At 35.9% G+C, this 23858-nt stretch overlaps 1 pseudogene; it reads left to right on the plus strand.

The window, feature by feature from the left end:
• The first annotated feature begins 9128 nt into the window (after window positions 1-9128).
• The window catches only part of LOC121766856, a 30313-nt pseudogene continuing 15583 nt past the window's right edge, over window positions 9129-23858 (plus strand).

Below are 23858 nucleotides of genomic sequence, written 5' to 3' on the forward strand. Positions count from 1 at the left end.
TTCCGTTTCTTCTCCATAAAAAAAATAGGCATCCTACTTAACTGAACATATAACTTATATACTACTCCAATCCTATTATGTCGGTATGTTCACCGATTTTGCTGTATATCTTTTTACTATTTTAATGATTTCATTCTTAAAGCTTAGCTATAGCAATGCCTCGTCAACCAAGTTACTAATATAGATGTACACATGTTTCTTTTATAATGTGTGGTTCCATGCATGAACTTACCCACGTCATTATCCATTTTTCCATTTAATTTCCTATTTAAATATCAACTTTTATTTATTAACTAAAAAAATATGTATATATACACATACTTACATATGTCTACTTTACACATATTAACACATAATATATACGTACATATATGTACATAATAAATATGGTGTATTATAGTACTACAATAATAATATATTTACCTCCCATGTGTATATATGTGTGCTTAGCCATATTTAATTATCGTCATCTTATTGCAAAATATTAATAAAATTGTATAACCTAAGATTCATGGCTTAAGGAGTCGTATAGAAACTTGGGTTGTTACAGCAGAGGTACTTAGGTTTTCAGAGCCCTCAACCTATGAAGAAGCCATGAGTTGCAAGGAGAGTCAGAAATGGATCAAGGCCATTGAAGAGGAAATAGAGTCCCTACTAAAGAATGGGACTTGGGTTCTGGTGGTTGATATAGGGACACAGAAATTAATCAGTTGCAAATGGTTGTTCAAAAAGAAGGTGGAAGTGGGGAAGGTTAAAAGCATACGTTTTAAGGCAAGGTTGGTTGCTAGGGCGTTCACACAGGTGGAGGTTATTGACTACACAGAGGTGTTCTCTCCAGTGGTGAAGCATACTTCTATTCGGATTTTGTTGGCTATGACTGCTCATTTTAATTGGGAGCTGCATCAACTCGATGTGAAGACAACATTTTTACATGGAGATCTAGAGGAAACAATCTACATGATGCAGCCCAAGGGCTTTGAGAAGCCTGGAGAAGAAAAGAAAGTTTGCTTACTGAAAAAGAGCTTATATGGGCTCAAGCAGAGTAGCAGGCAATGGAACAAGAAATTCTATGAGCAAATGGAGTTGATGGATTTTGAGAGATCAAGCTTTGATAGCTGTGTGTATGTCAAAAGAAAGGGAGATCTGATAATTGCCTATCTATTGCTGTATGTGGATGACATCATACTGGCAGGATCTAGCAAGAGGGAACTGTTAATTGTCAAGGAAGAACTGAAGCAGAAATTTGAAATGAAAGATCTTGGAGAGGCCATGCGGATCCTAGGTATGGATATCATCATAAACAGAAAGAGAAAGGAGCTGAAGCTGGTTCAAGCTGATTATATCAGAAAAGTGATAGAGAAATATCAAGTAATGAATGCAAAGTCAGTCTCCACTCCATTGGCAGGCCATTTCAAACTTAGCAAGGAGCAAGTGCCAAAAACAGATGAAGTTAGAAGAGAAATGAGCCTGATACCCTATGTAAATATAGTGGGCAGTGTAATGTACTTAATGATATGTACAAGGCCGGATGTTGCTCATGCTATAAGTGTGGCCAGTAGGTATATGGCTGATCCGGGTAGAGAGCACTGGACTGCACTGAAGTGGATCTTGAAGTATCTAAAGGGATCTATTATGGTTGGTTTGAAGTTTTGTGGTGGAGCTTGGTCTGAAAAGGATGAAGTTCTTGGGGGATTTTGTGATTCAGATTATGCTGCCAACTTGGACAACAGAAAATCCCAAAGTGGCTACATTTTTACATTGTTTGGCACAGCAGTTAGCTGGAAGTCTAATTTGCAGTCTGTGGTTGCATTGTCTACAACCGAGGCTGAGTATATTGCACTAACAGAGGTTGCAAAGGAGGGGAAATGACTGCAAGGGATTCTACAAGATCTGGGAATGGAGTTGGGGGCAGTGAAGATCAACTGTGATAGCAACTCAGCAATCTGTTTGGCCAAACACCAAATGTTTCATGAAAGGTCAAAGCATATTGATATGAGGAGGCACTTCATCAGAGATGAGATCCAAAGTGGTAAGATCAATGTGGTGAAGGTTCCTACTCAGGAAAATACCTCAGATATGTTGACAAAATCTCTGCCAGCTTCGAAGTTCAAGCATTGTTTGAAGCTGGTTGAGATTGTGGAGTGTTGAAGTTTGAAACAAAGCTTGAGAAGGGAGTTTAGATATTGGTGGAGCTTTGCAAGGACAAGGTGGAGATTTGTGAAGTTGTGTCCATGCAATGCACTGATCATAGCTGAGTGATAGAGCCGTTCGAGCTCAAGGGAAAGATCAAGAAAGGAGCTCGGTTTTGTGAGCTGGAACTAGTCGTTGGTGATTGCGGTTATAACTGTTTTTGGAAAGAGAAATCAGTTAGTTTGTTTCTTCTTCTCCATTTCATATATAGCTCTATTATTTCAGTTGTAATGCAGTGAATGAGATCAACACAATACACATACACAATTAGGAGATTACTACTCTAGCTTGTGATTAGTCTTGAGTAGTTGAATTGTGAGTGTGAGTTCTTTGTATTCGAGAGTTTTCCATCAATAAAATTCCGGTCATCTTCTTTGTGGACATAGGTGTTTCTTCACCGAACCACGTTACATCTTTGTGTGTTTTACTTTCTCATTCTTGTGTGTGTGAGATCGGCGGCTTCACGACCCAACAGGTCTAGTAATTGTTCTCTTAAAGATGAAGAAGGAGACCCAGAAACCGCTATCGATAAATATTGCGATGATTGTGAGTTCTTTATTATTATTATTATTATTATTATTATTATTATTATTATTATTATTATTAGTAGTAGTAGTAGTAGTATATCTTCATTTTTCTAATACTTATTCGTATCTCAATTTTGTCACACTCGCAGTGATGAAGGAACTACAAAACCTTGGCTTAGTGTCAGCCGATTAACGCCTTAGACTGCTAGAAATGAAGTGCAATAAATCTTAAAACATGGAAATGATGATAGTTTAATTATGGTTTTAGACTTTAGTCTTGTAGACTTTGTTGATTTTGTTTTCTGATTATCGAATGGAAGTGGTTTTTGTCTTTTTGATTTCATGGCTTATTAGTTATTTGCATATTTTGATATTGAAGTTTTTTATTTCATGAAGTTCAATTTTCGAACAGGCTTTAATTAATTAACAAAGTTCTTTTTTTTAACTATACTAAATATGTATATTTATTAATATTCTACCTACTTTTTTTTAAGAGCAACTCCTAGCGCAATTGGTAAGCTATCCTTTATTCTTCTCCATGCACTGGGGATTGAGACCTAGCAAACATAGAATTTTATTTTTGATGTCTGACATAAAAAATTGTAATTGATTTCGGTTTCTTTGGCGGAAGCGAAGAACTGACTAAAGGTTCGGTTTCGGTTCTGAATTTCGTTAAAAATGAGATTTAGTTTTTCTTGTTTTTCAGGATTATGATTACTTTCCCAATTTGATTAAAAATTCAAACAAACCCAAAAATTTAAAATTTAAGGAATGAGATTACTTCCCTAGATAGAATCCAGACAACCAAACATGGTCGAGAAGATAAATATAAATCAATCCTATAAATGTAAATATATCCTAAGAATATCTTGTAATATATATATATATATATATAGTAGTACAAGATATTTGAAGAAAAAGTTACGTCAAAAATAAGAAAATAAAAAAGATAACATGTATATCTCCTCTATAATCTCAATATTTTTTGGTATTGATATTGTTCTTTTGGGCCGGCTATGAGCCACCGACTGGTTCACCGCAGCAGCGGCTAGGCTCAGATGGTTGATGCAGTAGTAGTTGGGCCCGGATCAATTGTTTGCATCAGGCCTATAGAGCTAGGCCTGTTTCGACATCAGGCCTATAGAGCTAGGCTCAGATGGTTGATGCAGTAGTAGTTGGGCCCAGATCAATTGTTTGCATCAGGCCTATAGAGCTAGATGGTGGTTGGGACTTGGACTGTTTCGACATGTGCATTGGAGCCTATCATTCTAAATGACACATTTCCAAATACACAAACATCACTCTATCTATCTTTTGTCTCTCTCTTACTTTATTCTCTCCACTGTACTCGCAAAACAACACTAAATAAAATCTCATGCAAAATTAGAAATGCTCCACTTAGAATGGAACAAAGAGAGTATTAATTTCATAATAAAATATACGTGGAGTGAGTTAGTAGCATGCATGGTTCACTTATTAATAACAGTAAACGTGAAACGAAACTTTTTATGATGACCGAATGAAAATGACAAAAATGATGCTTAAAAAGTTAGCCAAGTTAGCTAAGACGGGAGATTTATTTACTTTTAATGATGACCGAATGAAAATGACAAAAATGATGCTTAAAAAGTTAACCAAGTTAGCTAAGACGGGAGATTTATTTAATTATTAAATTTATTGTGCCACGAATTGAGAATGTCAACCTAATTTATATGTTTAACACAAAGCATACTTTTCTCTAAATCAAAAACATGACTTGACCAAGCCAAAAGGCCAATTACCAGTCAACTTAAACAAAGCGTTTTATTTTTTTAATGAATTAAGCGTTAATCTTAAAGTCGAGTGATGTAGAAATATTGCCCCAACTTTATAATTAAATAATGGAAGGTGGCGGTTGTTGTTTCTGTACTTGTTTCCTCACCAATTTGCAATTCCAAATTGTGTGGAGTCAAGCTATAAATAGACAAATTATATAGTACTAATAACTATCTTTCTAAAGAAGCTTGTGCAACGCCCACACATGATTACGTGAATTAACCGAGTTGTTGCTTTCTATTGAATCATGAATTTCATTTTTCATCGTTTTTCGTATAAAATATTTTTTACGTTACAAAAATTTGTTACTATTTCATCTGGCATGAATTTTAGAAAATATAATATAGTAATAGAAAGAGGGTTGAAAATATTAGTGGAATTTGAATCATACTTGATATGTACTCCTATTTGTTATATAATTTATCTTTTCGCGATTTAAAATCTCATTTTGTCATTTTATGATATCCGGATTTTAAAGTCTCATTTTTTTTCATTTTAAGTAAGTGGACCTACCATTCAACTAAATCATTACACTCACATATTATTGCAAAACAAATACTCCATCTATCCCTCAAAATTTAGAACCATTTGACTCGGCACGAGTTTTAAGAAATGTAATAGAAATTAGGTTGAAAAAGTTAGTGGCATGTGGGTCCTACTTTTATATATTAGTTTTAAAATAAAATGTGAGTGAGAATGAGTTAGTGGAATGTGAGGTCTACTACTAAAAATGGTAAAAGTGAAATGTGATAAATTTTTAGGGACTGACGAAAAAGGAAATAAGTGACATATTTTCAGGGACGGAGGGAGTACTATAAAAAAATGGGGTTCACATTTCGCTAACTCATTTTTTCATTTTCTTCACAAAGTCAAACAATTTCTTAAAACTTGTCCCGAGTGAAAATGACACTGTAAATGGCGGATGGAGAAAGTGTTAGAGTTTGTATACTAGAAATCACTTTTCGAGTGATTGAATACTGTAAAACTCTTATTTTATTTCCAGGGAATAAAACAGATTATTTTTGTCATAATATTGTTATGTTTTACATTTAATGGATGTTTATTGCATGTTTAAATGTATAAGTAACTTAACAAAGTCTAAGTCTTTGTTTTAGTAGACCGGTTTTGGGTGATGTCCAATTTAAGGGAACACGGTCAGTTCTAAACAAAGAAAAAGGAGAATTACACAACCTAGATGGAATTAGACTACCCCTCGTGAAAGGTTGCAATGTCAGTCCGCATATTTCTAAGCCTTACTGAAATAAGATAACATTGATGTGGTAAAGTATAGAACGGATCTAACAGCGAGACGAGTCTTTATGCTATCGACTGAAAGAAAAGGTCTTGATAAATGTTTATTTCTTAATCAATGTATGTTAGCATTGAGCATACGGTATTGATTATGTACTGCTTTGACTTATCAAATGGTGCGTGTTTTTCGCAACCCAATAATCCTGATATATTGGGTTGTGGTGATTAATATCTAGCGGTGCTACGATTGCTATTATGTTGAATCGTGCGCGAGGTGAGTCTCGTTTGATAATGTCCTCAAGAGGAGAGCGAACATTAATTAATTAATGGACATTTATATCTTAAGCGCGAGAAATGAACGTTAAAACGGAAACCCGAATTACTTGTAATTTCGGATTTGGATGGGGAGAGTTCAATATTACTTCTGTAGTGGCTGCTTGTAATATTCCAATTAAAGCTTGTATTAAATTGCGGGTTCAATTTAATTAGTAAAAAGTAAATTGGAGTAGCCCATATCCAAAACCTTCCATAGATCCCTGTCTAGGCCTAAAAGGAACTTAATATAAATAGGAGAATAAATGAGACAGAAAATACACTTTAATTTTTGTACAAAACTTCGTCCCCCTCACCTACTGGAAGAGGTCGAATTTTTCTCCTCAGCTCTCCTCCGTGAGATCGTTTTTTCTGTCATATTTATTCAAGTCCTAGTATCCCGGTGAGATCAGCCCACATTGATATCGGAATACAGTTCGGGAACCAGTCAGAAGATCCGTGGTCTAGTACTCAACGCCTCACGTGGAGAAGTCGCTAGCCATCGTCGATTCTTTGGAGAATCAACATGGTATTATTCCTACTCCTTAGAAAAGCATGTTTTAGGTTTCAATTATACTTAAAGCATATTTAATTCAATTTATGAGCATGATAAATATGATAATTACACGAATAGAATTTGTCTAAATAATATGCTATATAGATCTGATTATTATGTGATTTTTTGATGCACGCTTCCGCTGCCAACCCCTTCAGAAAGTAATAAAATGTGAGCGAGAATAAGTTAGTGGACTATGGGATTCATTATAAAATATGGTAAAAATGTAAAGTGTTAAATTTTTTTAAGAATGGATGAAAATAGAAAATAGTGGAATCTTTTTAGAGCCAGTCTTTGGCTCTGATTATTAGGATTTAAATTTCGCGAAATTCATTTATGCATGTGTTATTTGATTTCGAAGCATGTTCTTGTATTTAGTTGTTATATTTTTATGCATGATGAACTCAAGAACTATCGAATCAAAGAACTTGAATTGATCGAGCACACGAGACGGATCACGGGGCGACGCGCAGACGAGCGTGGGCTCGTGCGCGCCGCCGGCCGGGACCATAGCTGGGGCCGAGTCATACCGAGACGGAGACAGCAACCGGCCGAGAGCAGCGACGCCTGTGCTCATCTCGCTGGCCGAGAGTTGCCGTGGCACCGACGAGCCGGTGTGCAAGCCAGACAACCGAGAGCTGGTGCGTGCAATGCGCACCGCTGGCCAAGACGACGTGTGCGTCAGACTCTGGCGACGAACATGCCGGATATTTGTCGGCGTCGATTCATGCTAACCTCGATCAACGAGACAACGATGATGGAATATTTTAATGATTATTTAATCTTTAATTAAAAGATATTATTAAAATAATATTATTTAATGCTAATAAAATATTGTGGGAAGATTTCTCTAGTTTTTAGGAATATTTTAATTATTGACTATATCTGGAAATAAATATATTCTATTTAATCCTAGATGATATGGACAAAAAAATTTTAATATTTTCCTAAATATTATATATATCTAGAATCCTAATTAAGATAGATATGTGAGATTACATTAAATAATATAATTATTCTCTTCCAAATCTTGTACAAGGAATTAATATAAATTTAATTTTTCATGTCCGTCCACGATTTAAATAATTTTTTTTTATTTTAGATACATCTTATAAAAGACATGAATGAGAATTAAATTTTAGCTTATTAATATACTTCCTTAAATAAGATATTAAAGACGATGAAAGATTTAATTATCCAGTGAATTAAATACCAACAGAATTTAATTAAGCCTTATTCTGCCTTAAGGCTAAAGATAATTAATGAAAAATCATAACCCAAATATCTAAGCGATAATTACGAACTTAAAGTTTGCATATAGTCTCTATCGGTTGGTCTACCAAATTTTGTGAAGCTAGTTTCTAATATTATCGTCACCCATTATGTGGGGACAATAATCCTACGAAACAGTAAGAATTCATGAGGGCAGACTTCTCAAATAATAAATAGTATGAACTAGAAAGTGGTTCCTAATATTATCGCCACCATTATGTGGGGACAATAATCCTAAGGAACTGCGAGTTTCAAATGTTCAAACAGAATTTATGAGATAGCTTGATTTTGTTATCAGCACATGAGCATTGTTATGAGAGTGTATTGTAGAAATAAAATTATGTAATGCTAAATCTGATGGTCGTGCTTAGGCAATATTTGGCGGCCATGCCATTATGTGGTCTCTGGACTATTCGTCGGTGTTGTGACTAGTAAAATTGCTAAAATTTTAATGCGTATTGACCTCTTATGGAGGATACAAAATTTTAATTTTACTGTTGTAAGATTTTGAAAAGTTTTATGGTTAATCTACTCAATATTCTTACATAAGTTTATGACAAAAGGTATAAATATTTTGTTTTTCAGTACAACTTAAACCGTCAAGATGTCATTCAATCATCTTTCTGCAATTCTTAAAGAAAACAAACTCGAGGGCCAAAATTACATTAGAATGGAAAAAAAATTTTGATATCGTTCTCACAGCTGAAGAGTACAGATTTGTGCTTACTACTCCACAGCCTCCTGTGCAGGCTGCAAATGCTGCAGCGGCCGTTTGAGGTGCGCATAGACGGTGGCATAAAGTGAATGAGATGGCTAAGTGCTATATGTTGGCATCTATGTCTTCATTACTCAAGCATCATCATTCTGCCATGGAGACTGCCGCCGAGATTATGCAAAATCTCACAAATCTTTTTGGTACTCAGAATCGAGCGGCTAAGTCTCAAGCCTTTCGGAGTATCATGACGAAGACAATGAAGGAAGGCACATCTGTGCGGGACCATGTCCTCGAGATGATGAGCCACCTCAACCAGATTGGGGTTTTGGGAGGGATGATCGATCCCGAGTCCCAGATTACTATAATCCTTCAGAGTCTTCCCCCTAGTTTCCAACAGTTCAAGCTCAACTTTGAGATGAACAAAATGAATTACACTTTGGCAGAGTTGTTGACTGAACTTCAGTCGGCGGAGGACCTCATGGTTCAAGCTATGGTAGCTATGTTGAGTTTGGCGCCTCATTCCTCTGGCGCTAAGCCTGGCGTAGGAAAGAAGAAAGCATCGAACCCTGTTGCAGCTAAGAATGCTAAAGGAAAGAAGAAGAAAAAGAAGAAGAAGAAGGCTAATAAGAAGCCTACTGGAAAGTGCTTCAAGTGTGGAGAGAAAGGTCATTGGAAGCCAGACTGTCCTAAAAAAGGCAAGGCTACAGTTATGCACCAAGCTATAGTGGTCGATGTTAGGGTTTTGTATACTAGAAATCAACTTTCGAGTGATTGGATACTGTAAAACTCTAATTGTTATTTTCCAATAAATACAACAGATTATTTTTTGTCATAATGTTGTTTTGTTTTACATTTAATGGTTGTTTATTGCATATTTAAATGTATAAGCAAACGTAACAAAGTCTAAGTCTTTGTTTAAGTAGACCGGTTGCTGGCGTCGTCCAATTTAAGGTAACACGGTCAGTTCTAAACAAAGAAAAATAAGAATTTCACAACCTAGATAGGCCTAGACTACCTATCGTGAAAGGTTGCAATGTCAGTCCGATTATTTCTTAGCCTTATTGAAATAAGATGACGTTGGTGTGGTATAGCACTGAATGGATCTAACAGCAAGACGAGTCTTTATGCTATCTAATGAAAGACGAGGTCTTGATAATTAATTTCTTAATCAATGTATGTTAGCATTGAGCATACAATATTGAGTATCTACTACTTTGACTTACCAAAAGTGCGGATTTTTCGTCACCCAACGATCCAAGTATATTGGGTAGTGGCGATCATTATCTAGCGGTGCTAGGATTGCTATTACGTTGAATCGTGCGCGAGGAGAGTCTCGTTTGATAACATCCACAAGAGGAGCTCGAAACAAGGTTTTAATTTTCGGAACCTAGCTAGTTGGAGTTTAATTACTCTATGAATAATAAATAAGAGTTTCTTGCTAAGTCCATTCTTGGAGATTAAAATATGTTAATTAATTAAGTCCATAGCAGACAATAATTAATTAATGGATGTTTCTATCTTAAGCGCGGAAAATAAGTTAAATGTAATTAAAGGAAACCCGGAATACTTGTAATTTCGGATTTGGAAGGCAATGCAATATTACTTCTATAGTGGCTGCTTGTAATATTCCAATATAAGCTTATATTAAATTGTGGTTCAATTTAATTAGTAAAAAGCTAATTGGGTGAGGCCTGTTCCAAATTCTTCCTTAGATCCATGACTGGGCCCAATATGTGACTTAATATAAATAGGAGAATAAAGGAGACAGAAACACAATAATTATTGTTGAGAATTTTCGTCCCCCTCAGAGAAAGAGAGAGTTCGAAATTTTGCCTCCTCCGTGAGCTGAGTTCGGTCTTCGTTATTCAAGTCCTAGTACGTTGGTGAGATTTGCCCACACAAATATCAGCGTATAGTCCGGGACACCAGTCAGAAGGTCCGAGGTCGAGTACTGAAGATCTTCACGTGGAGAAGACGCAAGCCATCGTCGATTCTTGATTGAATCAACAAGGTAAATTGGCTAATTCCGTAGTAAGCATGTTTTAGGGATCTTATATGCTAAAGCATGTTTTAATTCAAGTTATGAGCATGATACATGTGATAATTACGCGAATAGAATTTATCTAAATAATCTGCTAAATAGATCAAATTTATGTGATCGGTAAATTCATGCACGCTTCCGCTGCCAACCCCTTCAATTGGTATCCGAGCCAGTCTTTGGCTCTGATTATTTGGATTTAAATTTCGCGAAATTCATGTGCATGTCCAATATGATTGCGAAGCATGTTCTTGGTGTTTTGTTTAATTTATTATGCATGATGAACTCAAGAACTATCGAATCAAAGAACATGAATTGCTCGATCGTACGAGACGTGCAATCCGTCGGCGCTCGCGCCGAGACAGATCGCACCTCGCGTGATCGAGGTAGGGATGTTGAGACAGTGGGAGCCAGGGAGCCACGATTACGTGGCGACGCGCGGACGAGCGAGGGCTCGTGCGCGTCACAGGCCGAGATCGCACCCGCGTCAAGACCGACATGGATGCTGGCGTGGTGCGGCAGTTCGACCGAGAACCGGCCGAGACACCGAGACGCGAGGGAACTCCAACCCTAGGCGGAAAGTCCGAGACGGAATCCAGAGCCACTGGCCGAGACGGACGCATCGAGTCGCGCACCGTGTGCCGCTGGGATGGGAGCATCGTCGCTCGGATAGGCCGAGACGGGCGACTGCAACTGGCCGAGAGCAGCACCACCGTCGTGCGCGCTGCTGGCCGAGGACCACGTCACCCGATGTGCGGAGACGGCCGAAAAGCGTCGGCAACGGGCGCTCGCAGCTGGCCGAGACGCGTCGGCACCTGACGGTCGACAAGACCGAGACGGGCGCTCGCCGCTGGTCGAGACGCGGCGACACCTGATGGCTCGACCGGCCGAGACGCTGGCGCGCCACCTGCACGACGGTGGCCGAGACGCTGCGTGCGTCGTGATTCGACGACGAACTCGTCGAATCTTCGTCGTTCATCGTTCGTGTGAACCTCGTACGATGAGATAACGATGAAGGGTTATTTTAATGATTATTTAATTATTTTATTAAAAGATATCATTAAAATATTATTGTTTAATGGAAATAAAATCTTTTTGGAAGATTTTCCTAGATTTTAGGAATATTTTTATTATTTTCTATATCTATGGAAATAAATAATATTATTTTAATTCCTAGATGATATGGATGAGAATAATTTAATAGTTTCCTAATATTTATCTAGACATAAGGAATATTTTTATTATTTTCTATATCTATGGAAATAAATAATATTATTTTGATTCCTAGATGATATAGATGAGAATAATTTATAGTTTCCTAATATTTATATTTCTAAGATCCTAAAAAGGATAGATATGTATGAATACATTAAATAATGAAATATCTCTTCCTAATCTTGAACAATGGAATTAATTTGAATTTAATTTTTCATGTCTTATTAAGAATTAAATAATTTATTTATTTTAGACATATCTTATAGTAGACATGAATAAGAATTATATTCTAGAACAATAATTTCCTAAAGGAAGATACCAATTAAACTAAAGATTTAATTATCCAGCAAATTAAATACCAACAGAATTTAATCAAGCCTTTCTCTGCCATAAGGCTAAGGATAATTAAAGAAAAACCATAACCCAAATATCTAAGCTATAATTACGAACTCAACGTTTGTATATGATCTCCACCAATTGGTCTGCAATTTATGAAGCCTTTTTCTAATATTATCGCCACCTGCACTGTGGGGACAATAATCCTAAGAAATAGCAAGTTCATATGGCTGACTTCTCAAATATAAATGGTATGAACTAGAATGTGGTTTCCAATATTATCGCCACCTGCTCTGTGGGGACAATAATCCTAACAAATTATGAGATTCAGAAGTTCACACAGGATTTATGAGATAGCTTGGTCTTGTTAACAGCACATAAGCATTGTTATGGGAGTGTGTTGTAGAAATGAGATTCTGTAATGCTAAATTCGGTGGTCTTGCTTAGGCAACATTAGGCGGCCATGCCACTCTGTGGTCTCTGGACTATTCGTCGGTGTTGTGACCAGTAAAATTGTAAGATTTTAATGCGTATTGACTTCCTCTGGAGGGTACAAAATTTTAATTTTACAGTTGTAAGATTTTGAAATGTTTTATGGTTAATCTAATCAAATTTCTTACATAAGTTTATGACAAATAGTAAAATACTCTGTTTTGCAGTGCAATTCAAATCGTCACAATGTCGTTCAATCCTCTTTCTGCAATTCTCAAAGAAAACAAACTCGAGGGCCAAAATTACATAGAATGAAAACAAAATTTGGACATCGTTCTTACAGCTGAAGAGTACAACTTTGTGCTCACAACCCCGCGACCTCCAGTACCGGCGGCTAACGCTGCGGTAGGACTCAGAGATGCACATAGAAAGTGGCATAAGGCGAATAGGATGGCTAAGTGCTACATGTTGGCATCTATGTCTTCAGTACTCAAGCATCAGCATTCTGCCATGGAAACTGCCACTGAAATTATGCAGAATCTCAAGAATCTTTTTGGTACTCAGAATCGAACGGCTAAGTCCTAAGCCTTTCGGAGTATCATGTCGAAGACAATGAAGGAGGGCTCGTCTGTGAGGGATCATGTCCTCGAGATGATGGGCCACCTCAACCAGATTGAGGTGTTGGGAGGGACGATCGATCCCGAGTCTCAGGTAACAATCATCCTTCAAAGTCTTCCCCCTAGCTTCCGGCAGTTCAAGCTCAACTTAGAGATGAACAAAAGGAATTACACCTTGGCAGAACTATTGACTGAACTTCAGTCAGCAGAGGACCTTATGGTCCAGGCTAAGGCTGCCATGATGACTTCGACATTGTTAGAATTGGTATACTGAAAAGCATATTTCGAGCATGTTGCACGGATAGAATTGCTTGTATACAATAAACTCTACAATCCACTTTTATCCTAAGGCGAGAAGAAGTAATTTTGTCGCATTGATGTTTGCTTGTGCATTTATAAGATATATCTCAAACATTTAAATGTATAAGAAGCAAATAAGTCTAATTCTTCTACATAGTAGACTGGTCGTGAACGACGTTCACAGAAGGTGACGCAGTCGGTTCTTTGTAGAAGAGAAAAATAATTTCACAACCTAGATAGGCTTTGGCTACCTATCGTGAAAGGTTGCAGTGTCAGTCCGCATGTTTCCTTACCTTTGGAAATAAACGACACTGGTGTGGTATAGCACTGAAGGATCTAACAGTTGAGATAAGTCTTTCTTGCTATTTACTAAAAGACGAGGTCTCGGTGATTGTTATTTCTTAATCATTGTTGACATAACATTGAGCATACGATATTGATTATGCACTACTTTGATTTATCAAATGGTGCGGATTTTTCGCAATCCAAGAATCCTGGTATCTTGGGTAGTTGTGATCAATGTCTAGAGGTGCTAGTATTGTTATTGCAATGAATCGTGTGTTGGGTGAGTCCAATTTGATAATATCCTCAAGAGGTGTTCGAAAAAGGTTTTATTATTCAGAAACCCGGTCGGTTGGAATTTATTCCAGAATAATAAATAAAGATTTTGAACTAGACAACTCTTGGAAAAAGATATTAATTAATTAAAGTCAAATAGCAGACTTAAATTAATTAATGGATATTTATTTCTTAAACACGGGAAATAATAAATTAAAGAGGTAAAGCCCGGATTACTCGTAATTTGGGATTGGACGGGTAGTCAATATTATTATACTATACTGGATGATAATAATATTCTATTGGACTTGTATTAAATTGAGGCTCAATTTAATTAGTAAAAGTCCAACAGGATTGGCCCAAGTCCAACCTCCATGGATCCCTAATCTGGCCCATCATAACTCTATATAAAGGAGACTAGATAGAAGACTAAATGAATGGATTTTACTCATAAAATTCGTGCTCCCTCTCTCCAGGGAGTGGACGAAATTTTCAGTTTCACGGAACTGAAGTTCAATCTTCTGCCTAATCAAGTCCTTTTCGATTCTGACAAGCTTTGCCCACCCAAAGGTTAGATTCTGAGTTCGGGATACAGATTAGAAGATTTGTGGTTGAGTACGAAGAACATCACGTGGAGAAGGCGCAAGCAATCGTCGATTCTTTGGAGAATCAGATCGGTAATTCTAAACCGTAGGATTTCATGAATTAGGGTTAAATTCCTTAAGCATGAATTAATATGCGTTCTAGCATGCAATTGATTGTTCAACATGTGAATTAATTAATCTCATAATCGGTCAAATAGATCTGTAGATCTGATTTATTTGTTTGTGCATGTCTTCCGCTGTGCAAGGGGCTCCAATCCCCAACAATTGGTATCAGAGCCAATTGTTGGCTCTGATTGTGTGGATTAATTTCATGTTATGTGAATTGCTTCAACACACGTAGTTTTTTTTTTGTTTGGTTCGTGTTTTATTTGTTATCAAATGTGTGAACACGAAAAACAATGAACAATTGAACGAAGGCGTTGTGAGAAGATCAATTGTGCGCTATTGTTCGGGAGAATCAATTCTGTCGATTTAATGAATCAATACGTGAATTAGTGTTTTGATTAACAAATTTGTTATGTTGGTAATCATTACACATAATTAAGTTTTAATTGACAATTCTCCACAACATGTACATGAATCATTTTGTATTCATAAAACCGTAATGATTACATTAAATCAATGATTGTGCATGAATCAAATTGCGGTGATTGTTTGTTGTTGTTTCGGCGACATGGATTTGCGGGATGTCCGGAAGGCTTTGTGCGAGAGCGATTTGGATCAAACTGTAGTGACGCTGGGCAGGCCGAGAAACTGGACAAGTTGCGGTGACGGGCAGATTGCTACAGCCTACAACAGCGACGTTCCGATAGGCGACGTCGAGCACTCCAGCAGCAGTTGCAATCCGAGTGGGAGCTCATTGGTGGCGTCTCCCGGCTCGTGTGGGCGGCGCAACATTCTGAAATTAGTTAGGGTTTCCTAAACCCTGGGAACTAACTTCGGAGAAATATTCAAAATTAGTTAGGATTTCCATAACCTAGGAATTAGTTTTGAATATATTTCAAGATATAATTTGGAATAAGATTTGAATATATCTAAGTGGATTTATCAAAATTTTAATTTTAATTAAATTATGGATTAGTTGAAATTTATCCTTATTTTATGGATTTGGATAGATGTCCTGATAAATCCTAGATAAACTTGGATAATAACAATTAATTTATTTTCTTTTGTCTTATGGATTTATATAAATTAATTTTATGAAAATGAATCCTAGATAGACTAGATAAATAATTAATTAAATTTGAATTTTATCCTTATTTTATAGATTTAGATATATTTAATTATATCTAGAAAAATCCTAGATAAATTTGGATGAATAATTAAATTTATTTCTGTCATATGGATTTAGATAGATTTTATTCTATCTTGTTGAATCCTTGATTGAATAAGATAAATATTAATTAAGTTTATCCATATCTTGTAGATATTGATAGATCTATATCTATCTAGAATATATCTTAGTGGATTTGGATAATTAAAATTCATGTTTATCTTTATCTTGTGGATATTTATAGAATTAATTCTATTTAGAAAATATCCTAATAGATTTAGATAATTAAATGTATCTCTATCTTATAGATATTGATAGATTTATATCTATCTAGAATGTATCTTAGAAGATTTAGATATCCAGTATTGTAATTATCTTTTGGATTTAAGATAGATTTAGTTCTATCTAGTAAAATCCTAGTTGAATTAATTAATATTAATTCTAGTTTATCCTAATTTTATGGATATAAATAGATTTATTTCTATTTCGAAAATATCCTAGATAAATTTGGATAAAGATAATACAAGATAATCCTAATCTAATTGGATTTTGATAAAGTTAATTTATCTAGAATAAATCCAAATAGGTATGATATATTCTAGTTTCTTATTCTAAATAATTTAATATTTTCTTAAATCTTAAAGTGATTGGATTTTATCTTATGGATTTGGATAGATTTGTTTCTATCCTGAAATGTCCTAGTACGATTTTGATAATGATAATCCAAGATCAGTCTTATCTAGAATTTAAGGATTTGATTTTATTCTTATAAAATCTAGAATAATCCCAAAATGGATTTAGATAGATTCAACTCTATCTAGATAAATCCTAAATTAATTTGGATAGTCATTATCCAAGATAAATTTATCAAATCCGAAATTCATATTTTGGATAAGATAAGGAATTAATTATTTATTTAAATCTCCCTAGATTTATTAAATAATTTCAATAATTATCCAGTGTGATTAATTACCATGAAGTAAATGGACTTATCTATTTATTTGGTATTAACCTGTTTTAAGTGGATTATCTGTCTTATCTGCTTGTGTGATAATTATGCAAAAACCATGTTTAAAATGACTAAGCGATAATTACAACAGTGTGTTGTATATGGTCTCCATAAATTGGTCTATATATGAAGCAGTTTCTATTATTATCGCGACCCACCTTAGTGGGAGCAATAATCCTAAGAAATAGCAAGTTCATAAGATTAGACTTCTTCATAGTAGGTTGCTTAAACTAGAAGCTTGTTTCTAATATTATCGCGACCCACCCTAGTGGGAGCCATAATCCTACGAAATTGCAAGTTCGTATGTTTAAGCATATTTATAAGATAGCCATGGAATTTTGTTAGTGGCGTACGACCTTCCCTAGAAGGAGTATCAAAACAGAAATGAAATTCCTAGATGCAAATATTTATGGTAAATGCTTAGGCAATATTTGGCGGCCATGCCACCTTAGTGGTCTCTGGACTATCCGTCGGTATTGTGACCAGGAAATTGTTGGAATCCGAATTTGTATGACCTCCCTAGAGGCGTACTTATTTTGGTTTTCATGGTTGCGAGATACATAAATTGTTTTGTGGTTGTTTGCGATTATGTATTAAGCATAGTGTGTGATAAATAGTTTTATTTCTTCTCAGCCAAATTCTTAATAATGTCTGCGAACCTTAAAGAAATCAAACTCAAAGGCCAAAATTATGTAGACTGGAAATATAAAATGGATAAGATTCTCATTGCTGAAAACTTAAAGTTTGTATTCACCAATTCATGTCCTCTATTTCCTTGAAAAAATTCTATAAAGAAAGTTTAAGAATGCATTTCATGCATGTGACTGACAAGTTCTTTGAGATAGAAGGTCAAACTACTTTCTTTTAAGTAGTAAGACACGTCTTGGTTTATATTGATGAAACAGGAATATCCAATAAGGACGATGTCCAGATTCTATTGGAATATCCACAAGAGACAGAATGTTTTGAGGAATCTTCTGATTCAGTTACTCAAATAGTTTTTACACTCAGTTCATCGCCAAATATAGTAGGAAGTGATTATATGAAGGTTGTTACTTAAAAGTTGGAAACCTTCTACATGATATTCACTTTATTACTTTTGGAGGAAGATAACATGATAGTTGACGAATTCATTAAGGCTGCATCTTTCCTATGTCTTAGTTCAATCGAACAGAAGACTAACAATGAAAAGAGGGAAGAGCTTAATTGTCATCAATGAAAGCAATAAAGGCACGAAAAATTAGGTGAAAAGGCAAAAGAGAAGATGCATTGTGAGTCGGATTGACCTCTTCTACAGAAGGACAATGACTTAGATAACAATGCAATTTCTAAAAGAGATATCTAGATCTAGTTGGGCAGTTGTTGCAGTGGGAGCTATTTTTTATGCTCACTTTATTGTTTTGTTTTGATGTATAAGACACTTTGTTTTATTGGTACAGTTTAGTTTGGAAAGAATTCAGTTTCAGTTTCTAAACTTGTTAATGATTAAATGATGTTCGATGTCATTTGATAATGCGTGCATTATTGAGTAATGTGGATCGAATATCTATCATAGTACCATAGAAAAACAAATTATACATCATAGTATCTAAACAATATAATTGCAAAAAGATTGAGTTTAACACGACAGTTCAACTTCTTAAACAATGAATGATAAAGTATTTATGGTACTTAAACATAAGGCCAAGAAAATACTTAGTAATTGTTCAAACTAATTTTGTCTAACTCAAGTGACTATCAAGATTTTAACAACTTGTTTGTTAAATAGCTTAAAGGTCAAGTAAGTCTGGTTGATGCACTATAAGTTAGAATCCTTTGGTGGTTCAAGGGATTCAGAATACTTATAAGATGCAACATAGAAAGGCTAGTAAGTCTCAATGGTTTACACCATGGGAGATGAACAAATGAGTTAAGATCAGTAGTGGGAGTTAAATCCTAGTTGACTACTCTAAGCATTCTTCTAAAGAATGGGATAGTCATATAAGAAGATATCGAAGTCTCTCGAAGACAAGTTCGATAAGTGAACAGTTTTACTTAATAACATCTTATCATTGATGGGATATACGTTGGAAACAACGAGTTATACCTTAAAGAAACTATCATAACATCAGTACTTTCTACAACACACGAGTTGTGGACTAGAGGCAAGTTTAGTCCAGCACATCTCAAGGTGTGGAGTTATTCCAACACATGTTTTGGAAAAGGTATCCAAGTAATTGGAGTTGTGTACTGAGGTATATTTTAAGGTTGTCTCAAATGATAGAAAAGGTACAGGTTCTATAATCTTCACTGCAAGATATGTGTTTGTTTACACAAATACTAGATTCTTTGATGAAGATTATGAGGTAAACTACAAGCCTAACAAACATGATAATTCTCAAGATAATGAGAATATCTATTTTCCATCTTAACCAAGAAGTCATACCATTAGAAACTTATGCACTAAGAAAATCAACGTTTGTACCTAAGATTGTAAGAGTCGTGTCGTAGTGGGAGCGTTCTTTGCGAACATAATAAGTTCATGGGTCTAAAAGAGTCTTAAGACTCAGTGTTAGATCAACTTGAACATAATCCCTGTAACTACAAGGACACAATGACTTATTCGGATAATCATTCTTGATAAGATGATAGATTCTGAATAACAATCTTAAATAGACAAGAATGTTTGCAAGACTTGCAATACTACCCATAGACTATTTTAGGCAGTGGGAGCTAGTGGTCCTGCAAGTGTAAGCATGGATCTCAAAAGGCTAGAATAATGGCAAAGGGTTATACCCAGAGAGAATTATATTCTCGCCTGCCATTTTTGCCTAAGTCGATCTGTATATTGTCTATTGTAGCCTACATAAATTAGGATGTATGTACTATGATTGTCAAGACAGTTTTCTTTAAGTAGAAGTCTTGAGGAGATCATCTGCATGGAACATCTTAATGGTTATGTAATACAGGGCAAGAAAGTTGAAAGTGCACTATATTTGGTATTCTTGGTACTCTACAATGATGACATCTATAAAAGTTGATAAACAACTAAGAGGGTTATCTAGCGTAGGAAACTGGTCGTCTACCCAGTTTAAGGATGATGGATTTAAGATAATCTAGTTACATTCTAAGCATCTTTGTCATTAGATTGCTAGAAAAAGAATGTATGTTTTCTTAAAGAATCCTACATCTACACAATACTTAGACACTTTAGCATTGAAAATTCCAAGAAAAGGTTTTTCTTATTCTAGACAGAATTATTTTGTCTCTAGTCAAGTGTTTTTCGACATTGAATGAGATCAAGAAGAATGAGACAAGTTCCATAATTGGAAGTCTCATATATGCTATGATGTGTATTAAGTTAGATATTAGCTTTGCCGTTGGCATAGAAGCATGATTTCATTTTAACCATGGCCAAGGACATTGGATTGGGTAAAGAATATACTATAGTACTTGAAGAAGACTAAACGGTATGCTCTAGTTTACCAGACATCCATGTTATGTCCTTTAGGTTACATCGACTCGATTTTATAATTGATTGATGATCGAGTTATCCTCTGACTATGTGTTAACGTTAGGAGTTGAAAACTGAGTCATGAAGGAGTGTGATTACATCACAGACTCTATCATGAAAATTACAAGTGTGGTTTCATAAGAAACTACTAAGGTAGTTGTTAATCTCAGTAACTTCCTAATAGCTTTGACAGTGATTCCGAGTATGTGTATGAGTATTATATTTTGTTATAATTACTCTAGCCAGGTGTCTAACTCGAGGGAAACACGATCTGATAAAGCTAAGCAATCACATAGAGATGAAGTATGAAATTAATTAAGGATTAAGTGCGCAGCAAGACGTTATGGTTTCCAAGATATCATCAGAGAACAACCTGGCAGAACTTTTAACAAAATGCCTATATGGCAACATGTTTTACACATGAGATGAAAAGTACGGTAGTTCGATGTATCATGGCCTGAGACCTGCTTAGAGTATAAGTGGGAGAGTTTTGGCAGTGGGTATACTTGAAAGCATGATTTTGAGTATAAGTGGGAGATTGTTAGAATTGGTATACTGAAAAGCATATTTCCAGCATGTTGCACGGATAGAATTGCTTGTATACAATAAACTCTACAATCCACTTTTATCCCAAGGCGAGAAGAAGTAATTTTGTCGCATTGATGTTCGCTTGTGCATTTATAAGATGTATCTCAAACATTTAAATGTATAAGAAGCAAATAAGTCTAATTCTTCTACATAGTAGACTGGTCGTGAACGACGTTCCCAGAAGGTGACGCAGTCGGTTCTTTGTAGAAGAGAAAAATAATTTCACAACCTAGATAGGCTTTGGCTACCTATCGTGAAAGGTTGCAGTGTCAGTCCGCATGTTTCCTTACCTTTGGAAATAAACGACACTGGTGTGGTATAGCACTGAAGGATCTAACAGTTGAGATAAGTCTTTCTTGCTATTTACTAAAAGACGAGGTCTCGGTGATTGTTATTTCTTAATCATTGTTGACATAACATTGAGCATACGATATTGATTATGCACTACTTTGATTTATCAAATGGTGCGGATTTTTCGCAATCCAAGAATCCTGGTATCTTGGGTAGTGGTGATCAATGTCTAGAGGTGCTAGTATTGTTATTGCAATGAATCGTGTGCTGGGTGAGTCCAGTTTGATAATATCCTCAAGAGGTGTTCGAAAAATGTTTTATTATTCAGAAACCCGGCCGGTTGGAATTTATTCCAGAATAATAAATAAAGATTTTGAACTAGACAACTCTTGGAAAAAGATATTAATTAATTAAAGTCAAATAGCAGACTTAAATTAATTAATGTATATTTATATCTTAAACACGGGAAATAATAAATTAAAGAGGTAAAGCCCGAATTACTCGTAATTTGGAATTGGACGGGCAATCAATATTATTATATTATAGTGGATGATAATAATATTCTATTGGACTTGTATTAAATTGGGGCTCAATTTAATTAGTAAAATTCCAACAGGTTTTGCCCAAGTCCAACCTCCATGGATCCCTAATCTGGCCCATCATAACTCTATATAAAGGAGACTAGATAGAAGACTAAATGAATGGATTTTACGCATAAAATTCATGCTCCCTCTCTCCAGGGAGTGGATGAAATTTTCAGTTTCACGGAACTGAAGTTCAATCTTCTACCTAATCAAGTCCTTTTCGATTCTGACAAGCTTTGCTCACCCAAAGGTTAGATTCTGAGTTCGGGATACAGATTAGAAGATTTGTGGTTGAGTACGAAGAACATCACGTGGAGAAGGCGCAAGCAATCGTCTATTCATTGGAGAATCAGATCGGTAATTCTAAACCGTAGGATTTCATGAATTAGGGTTAAATTCCTTAAGCATGAATTAATATGCGTTCTAGCATGCAATTGATTGTTCAACATGTGAATCAATTAATCACATAATCGGTCAAATAGATCTGTAGATCTGATTTATTTGTTTGTGCATGTCTTCCGCTGTGCAAGGGGCTCCAATCCCCAACATTCGGCACCTCGTTCCTCTGGCTTCAAGCCTAGCAAAGGAAAAAGGAAGGCACCGAACTCAGAATCAGGCAAAGTGGCTAAGGGAAAGAAGAAGAAAAGGGCAAACAAGAAGCCCTCGGGGAAGTGTTTCAAATGCGGAGAAAAGTGGCATTGGAAGTCAGACTGTCCTAAAAGGGGCAAGGCTACAAGTATGCACCAAGCTTTAGTAGTTGAGTCATGTTTGACTTTGACATCTACTTGCACTTGGGTTATTGACACAGAAGCCACTGATCATATTTGTTTTGATCCTGACTTAATGCAGGTGACAAGACGGCTACATGATCGTGAGTTCGAAGTCCAACTGGGCTACGCTACCAAAGTGGCGGCCGTTGCAGTGGGAGACATTTATTTGCGTTTTAGTAGTGATAGATTTTTTATTTTGAAGAATGTTTTGTTGATACCTTTTTTTTAGAAGAAATTTAATTTCAGTTTCTAAATTGGTTTTTGAGGGATATTCGATTTCTTTTAATGACAATTGCGTTATTAAGAAAGATGGTTCTTATATCTGTCGTGGTATCATGAAAAACAATCTGTACACAATCACTTCTACACAATTTAATAATCGCAAATCAGAACTCAATACAACATCGAAAATTTCAAAGAAACGAAAGGAACCTTCAAGTTCAATGAACGAAACGTACTTATGGCACCTTAGACTTGATCATGCAAATGAAAGGAGGATCCATTCTCTTGTTCAACAAGATCTTATCAAAGGTCTAGAGGAGGAACCTTTTCATGAGTGTGAGTCATGCTTAGAAGGCAAAATGACCAAGAGGCCTTTTAAGGCTAAGGGAAATAGGGCGAAGGAAGTACTTGAGCTCGTTCATTCCGATGTATGTGGACCAATGTCTACGGAGGCAAGAGGTGGTTTTCGATATTTCATCACATTTATCGATGACTTCTCGAAAATTGAATATGTCTATTTGATGCGTCACAAGTCAGAGTCTTTTGACAAGTTTAAAGACTTTAAGACTCTTGTGGAGAAGCATCATAGAAAGAATATCAAAAGCCTACGATCTGATCGTGGAGGAGAATACCTCAGTGCCGAATTTTTGGACTACTTATCGGAGTCGGGAATTGAATCCCAACTGACTGCGTCGGGCACGCCCCAGCAGAATGGCGTGGCTGAAAGAAGGAACAAGACCTTGTTAAATATGATTCGATCGATGATGCGTTATGCACGTCTGCCTATTTCGTTTTGGGGACATGCCTTGCTTTCTGCAAGCCATATTTTAGACAATTTACCATCAAAATCCGTAGCTACTACTCCTTATGAGTTGTGGACTGGGCGCAA

Source organism: Salvia splendens, chromosome 15 (assembly GCF_004379255.2).
Source record: "Salvia splendens isolate huo1 chromosome 15, SspV2, whole genome shotgun sequence".
In the NCBI taxonomy this organism is placed as follows: domain Eukaryota; kingdom Viridiplantae; phylum Streptophyta; class Magnoliopsida; order Lamiales; family Lamiaceae; genus Salvia; species Salvia splendens.